This window comes from Antennarius striatus, unplaced genomic scaffold, assembly GCF_040054535.1.
Source record: "Antennarius striatus isolate MH-2024 unplaced genomic scaffold, ASM4005453v1 scaffold_30, whole genome shotgun sequence".
NCBI classification, from domain to species: Eukaryota; Metazoa; Chordata; class Actinopteri; order Lophiiformes; family Antennariidae; genus Antennarius; species Antennarius striatus.
The window spans coordinates 47,892-54,332 of record NW_027172342.1 but is presented as its reverse complement, the minus strand read 5'-3'; the positions used below and the strand labels follow the sequence as shown (position 1 = coordinate 54,332).

At 44.5% G+C, this 6,441-nt stretch overlaps 2 long non-coding RNA genes across 2 annotated transcripts; both read left to right on the top strand.

Annotated features, from left to right (window-relative positions):
- Positions 1–440: 440 nt before the first annotated feature.
- LOC137591853 (uncharacterized) lies at positions 441–991 on the top strand. The gene is made up of 3 exons (XR_011034829.1): positions 441–593; positions 672–773; positions 939–991. It is a non-coding gene; the product is annotated as an uncharacterized lncRNA (long non-coding RNA).
- A 91-nt stretch (positions 992–1,082) lies between these two features.
- On the top strand, positions 1,083–1,974 carry LOC137591852 (uncharacterized). The gene is made up of 3 exons (XR_011034828.1): positions 1,083–1,148; positions 1,288–1,352; positions 1,447–1,974. It is a non-coding gene; the product is annotated as an uncharacterized lncRNA (long non-coding RNA).
- Positions 1,975–6,441: the final 4,467 nt, after the last annotated feature.

Genomic DNA, 6,441 nt, shown 5'->3' with positions numbered 1-6,441 from the left:
CAAACACAGAACTTTATGTGCAATTAATTATATTAATTTGTGAAGAAAAAAAATATATATATACAGTGAACCCCAATATTCACTCTCTGCAGAAGGAATAAAATTAACTAAAGTGAAGTACATTTCAGATAAACCCACACACAATATTTATCATCACACTCATTGTCCAAAATAATCCAGGGTCAAGTCCAAGCCGTAATTGGTCCGTTGGCAATGGCGTGTGTGTGCGTGTGTGTATGTGGGTGTGTCCGGACGTGACGTGCTCTCCCGTCCTTAAACTATGCTCGTCCCGTTGCATGCTAACTAAACAATTTCAACAGACGGCACAACCAGATCTGATGGGGGTGAAACACCTAGGAGGTTGGACAAGCTGCGTATTACCAGTTGAACTACAGATTCTGAGGGTTTACCAAGAGCTGTATATTGGAGTCGATCAGGAGCTAAACGTTGACGGGTTGAACGTCTAAGAGTTGGGTCATGGTCAGCTACTTCAGTGGCAACTAATGGCTCTGAGTCAGTGGCAACTGGTGGCTCTGCATTAGTGGCAACTGGTGGATCTGCGTCAGTGGCAACTAGCTGGAATGACTCTTCAGGTAAGTTTTCAATTTGTGACTTATTAACAAGATTTCCTTCCACCCTTGATTCCTCTTCAAATACTTCCGAGACCACAGGGCTAACAGACGGAGGAGTTAGAGGACTGCTTTGGACAGCTACAATCGATGACGAAGGAACAGGAGCTGGAATGTCTTTGTCCATGGTGAATTGGACTGCGGGTAAGTTTGGATTCAGTGAAACTACGGTCTCAAAATCATCATCACTAGCAAGGTACTCCAAGGAGCCGTCAGCATCTTGACTACAATGGTCAACAACTTGACGAGAACGAGTACATGGTCTTACAGCAGGAATTGTGTCAAATGATGCCCTACGGTCTTCCTTAGATGGAAGGAAACCACAGGGGAGAAGGAGGTCTCTATGGAGAGTGCGAATGGGCCCATCTCCGATTTCCGGCTTCACTTTGTAGACTGGGAGATCACCAGCTCTGCTAACCACCACATAGACGTCTTCTTCCCACTTGTCAGATAGTTTATGTTTTCCCCTGAGACGCACATTCCTCACAAGCACTCGATCACCTGCTTCCAATGCTGCTGGTATGACTCTCTGATCAAACCGTGTTTTGTTTCGTTCTGCTGATTTATGAGCATTCTCTGAGGCTATTTTGAAACTCTCTTCCAGTCGTAACTTCAGTCCTTGAACATATTGTGAATGACTTTTGTACTTGGTCCCCAGCAGTGGTAGTCCAAAAACCATATCGACAGGAAGACGGGGTGTTCGGCCAAACATTAACTCATAAGGTGTGTAACCGGTCACATCGTTCTTAGTACAGTTGTATGCATGAACTAATGGTTTCACATAGTCCTTCCATTTTGACTTTTGCTTCTCTTCCAGTGTTCCAAGCATGCTCAAAAGTGTCCGATTAAATCGCTCCACGGGATTGCCTCTGGGATGGTACGGTGTAGTTCGACTCTTCTGGATTCCTGCAACTTCACACAATTCTTTGATCAATTTTGATTCAAAATCTGTTCCTTGATCTGTGTGGATACGCTCGGGGATGCCATAATAGACAATAAAATTGTCCCATAAACATTTTGCCACAGTTTTTGCCTTTTGGTTTGGTGTTGGAAGGGCCACAGCAAACTTTGTAAAGTGATCTGTTAAAACAAGAATGTCCTTGGCATTACTAGAGTCAGGCTCGAGGCTCAGGAAATCCATACAGAGTAACTCGAGGGGACGTGAGGTGATTATATTGACAAGTGGTGCACTCTTCTCAGGAAGGGTTTTCCTTCGCACACAGCGGCCACAGGTCCTAATCTTTTGTTCGACGTCCCTAGCCATTTTAGGCCAATAGAACCGTGCACGAACAAGATCAAGGGTGCGATCGATTCCAAGGTGACCCATATCATCATGAAGGCTCTTCAGTACAAAAGGGCGGAGTTCATCAGGGAGAACAAGTTGGTATGACAAAGCTGCATTGTTGTGACGTTTGCGGTACAAGATACCATCTATGAGTTCTAACCTTGTCCATTCTCGCAACAAAAGAGGGAGTTCGGGCAATTCTACCCTAGCTGTTGGTGGGACCTTCTCTCCTGTCTCCATCTGGTGAATGAGTTCTCTCATGCTTGGGTCTGCCCTCTGTTTTTCTTTCAAGCTGGAGTGAGACAGCGCTGGAACAACAGGTAAGTGATCTTCAGAGATGTAACTTTCTAGTACAGCATCGGCTCTACGTGAAAGCGACTCGATCAGGGTCATGCAACACTGACCAGAATCAACGGCCTGAGAGGCTTTAACCAGCTGACTCTGGCAGATTGCATCGACAATGTCAGGAGAAATGACATCAGTGTCTGCAAGATGGTGGGATATAAACTGGTGAATAAGTTCAACATCTTTCGGTGACTCTTCGGCAGGGGCTGTGTTGGGTCGCCGGGAGAGTGCGTCTGCATCATAATTGTGCTTTCCAGCTCGATAGAGCAACTTAACCCTTAAAGCCCGACTATCACGGCGCCGTGATCTGAGCGCATGTGTTTTTAAACCCTTCTTAACTAATGAAGTCTGTCATGTGGGTTGCTGTGGTCATGTTTCCGTGACAGTATAGATGTGAAACTTTCTTCCGGTTTTTATTTGGAGCCGATTGACCCCGGAAAACCGGAGATCTGATAATTTACATAAGAACAAAGGAAAGCGCTTCAAAGCGCTCCTTATCCACAGGCGGCCGACGCCGTGTTTCTCTCCATGTAGTCGCCATTATACAAGTGATTCACGTGATGTAAACATGTTTTGCGATTCGTACATGCTTGTCATGTGATGCAAAGACGTACCATGATTGGTGCATCTTGTTACGTGACGTAAACGTCACAATAACGCACGCCATTACATGCACGATTTACGCTTGACGCATGCGCATTCTTACTTTGAAGCACTCCTTTGTAGAGTGGCACAAGTGACAGAAACTACATACTGTATAGTAATGTTAGAAGTCTATGGCAACCTTTTTTGAGTTCAAAATCAAATTCAATGAGCATTTTTTGGGGGTTTTATGTACAATAAAATACAATTTGTTCCACTTTCGAATTTGACTGTGTCTATTTGGGCCCAAAAAAACTCCTTCAAGAGTGGCACAAATGACACAAACTATAAAATTATGTTAGAAGCCTATGACAACCTTTTTAGAGTTCAAAATGAATTTGATCAGCATGTTTTTGGTTTTTATGTGCAATTACATAATATTTTTCCATTTCCGGATTTGACTGTGTGTGTGTATTTTGCTCCAATATGTCAATATAGTAAGTTATATGGAAATAAAAACGATCTTCATATAGCTGAGGTTGTGCTGAAGATAAACATACCAAGCATGGGTATGTTAAATCATTTTAATGTGGTATATAGAGACAAATATCAAAAGTACCAAAAAACGGCCAAAATAGGTCAGTGCTAAAAGGGTTAAAAGAGAATGTGGAAAGAGCAGCCAACCAACGATGACCAGTAGCATCCAGTTTAGCTGATGTCAGAACATAGGTCAGGGGGTTGCTGTCTGTCACTACTGTGAATTCTGCTCCATACAGATAGTCCTGAAACTTTTCGGTGACACTCCATTTAAGTGCTAAAAATTCTAGTTTGTGGGCTGGATATCTACTCTCACTTTGAGAAAGACCACGGCTGGCAAAAGCTATTGCCCGAAGCTTTCCGTCCTGTTCTTGATACAAGGCAGCACCTAAACCTGTAATGCTTGCATCCGTGTGTAAAATGTAAGGAAGAGCTGGGTCAGCGAACCCGAGAACTGGTGCAGATGAAAGTTTGTCAATGAGGGTCTCAAAGGCTTGTTGGCAACCTTGATTCCATCGCTCTCCAAAAGGCTGGTTTGAGCTGCAGTGCAACTTGGCGGATGTCTGAGGTTTGGTCTTTCGGACTGGGGCGTAACCCCGAGTTAGATCATTGAGAGGCTTGGCGATGACAGCATAGTCTTTAATAAAGCGGCGGTAGTACCCTGCGAAACCCAGAAAAGATCTCAGCTGCTTTAAGTTTGTGGGAATGGACCAGGACTTGATGGCAGCAATCTTTTCAGGATCTGTTTCAACCCCGCTCTCTGACACAATATGCCCCAGGTAACGGACTGAAGTCTGGAAAATTTACATTTTTCTGGAGAAAGCTTTAATCCATACTCCTTCAGCCGGCTCAGTACTCGCAGTAGTCTTTTCTCATGCTCTTCTAGAGTGTTTGAGAATATGATTAGATCATCAAGAAACACCAGCACTTCCTTGAGATGAAGGTCTCCCATGCATCGCTCCATCAACCGCTGGAATGTGCTTGGTGCGTTAGTGACTCCTTGAGGCATTCTATTGAATTCCCAGAAACCTAACGGAGTTACAAAAGCAGTCTTGGGTTTGTCTGCCTCTTCCATTTCGATCTGATAATATCCTGATTTCAAGTCGAGTACTGAAAACCATCTTGAACCGGTAAGGGCAATAAAAGACTCTTCCAAGTTTGGCAGGGCATAGGCATCTTTTATAGTCTGGAGATTGAGTTTACGATAGTCAATGCACAGCCGTACATCACCATTCTTCTTTTTGACAACCACAATAGGAGATGAAAAAGGAGATGTTGACTCCCTAATCACACCAGCATCCAGAAGCTCACGAAGATGTCTGCGTACAGCTTCAATGTCTTTTGGATGGATAGGGCGGGCACGTTGCTTGAACGGGGTCTCATCATGAAGAGTGATATGGTGTTTAACTTGGTTGGTGCATCCAAAGTCAAGATAGTGGTGGGAGAATACTTCAGATATTGCGTTGAGCTTCTCAGTGACTCGCTCCTTCCACTCTGATGTTATGGGAGAGTTGCCAAAATTCAGATTCAAGTTGACAGATTGCTGTGTGATTCTGGATGGGGGGTCAGTCACATGATGCTGAGACAGGATGCAGTGGTAGGTCTCAAGCTCTGCAATTACACTGAAGGATGGAATATAAACATCTTGCTCTGACTCGTTGGTTACAATCACTGGAACTTTATAGGGAAAATGAGCTGGAAATGATATTAAACAGCTGCTGACGCACAACCCACCAGGCAGAGCTGACACAGGATGGTGAAGTAAGACTGACTGGTTGGCTGTTGGAGAGGGGGTCCTAGCTGTGCCCTCGATCACCAAAGTGCGGCCGGCCGGAACTCGCACTGGGGCTTTGCTTAAGAGTCGAACCACTCCAACATTACCAGTGTCATGTTGCTGATGCGTCAGCTGCAGTGTCTTTAATACAGCTCTGTAACCTTGAGTACTTGGCTGAAATGCTGAAGATTTATTACACATATATTGTTCGTACAAAGGCTCAAGCGTATTCATGCCAATAAGCACAGATGAAGAAGAGCCAGGACTAAAATCAGGAACCACAAGCGCCAGTGTAAAAATCTCAATGTCTCGACCCAAAAAGGTTTTGGGGAAAGTCACTGACAGATCAATATAACCAAGATAGGGGATTGAGTGGCCTGCCGCTCCCTCGATTTCCAACAGATCATGCAGTGAGTGGATTGGGTGATCATGAAGATAGTGATTGAAAAATGAGGCGGGTACAGTAGTCACCTGTGACCCAGTATCCAACAGGCACCGACAGTTGTGACCTGTTATTTTAACTTCTGCTGTACAGCGAGAACCCACTAGGCCTCTGGGCAATTTGGCTGTTGCCCTAGGTCTAGAAGGCTGCAACTCTGCACACTGAACAGTCATTTTTGACATGGCGGGACAGGATGGGTCCAGCTCAGTTCCTGTTTGTCCCACAACAGGAACGGAGTTTAGTTTAACTGATCAGATCTGGAAGATTGTCTTTGTTTTTTGTCATTGAATTGTTTTCTTTTTGCACTAACCAGGGCAGAGTTAGGTGGATTGTTGCATTGAGGCTTGATATGGCCATCCTCACCGCAACGGAAGCAGAACCCAGGCTTTGGGTTTACAACAGCAATATCAGCAGTCTTTGATTTACTATGAGGCTTCGTAGCATGACCGAGTCTGGAAGCACAGGAACCATGTTGTACTTGAGACTGCATTGCAGTCAAGACAGATAGCTGTTGTTGAATGGCTGCCATTTGCTTAGTAAGTTGCTTAGTCAGTGTGGTCAATGTTGCACACATCCCCTTTTCCTCTTCCTCATACGCGAACTGAGCCTGGGAAGTGACTTTTTGTTTTGCAGTTCCTAAGTGTTGTCTCATTCTGTGAATCTTCGCAGCTTCTCGGTCTTCTTCAGTTCTGAGTAACAACAGTAATTCAGCAAATGATGGTGGACTCAACTTTCTTTGTTTGAGCTGAAGTTCTGAAATTAGGGTATTATCCCAGCAGCCTCTACAAAATTGATTCAGCAGATGCCTATTCACTTCAGTTTCAGGGACTCCTCCTCTCCTCACAGC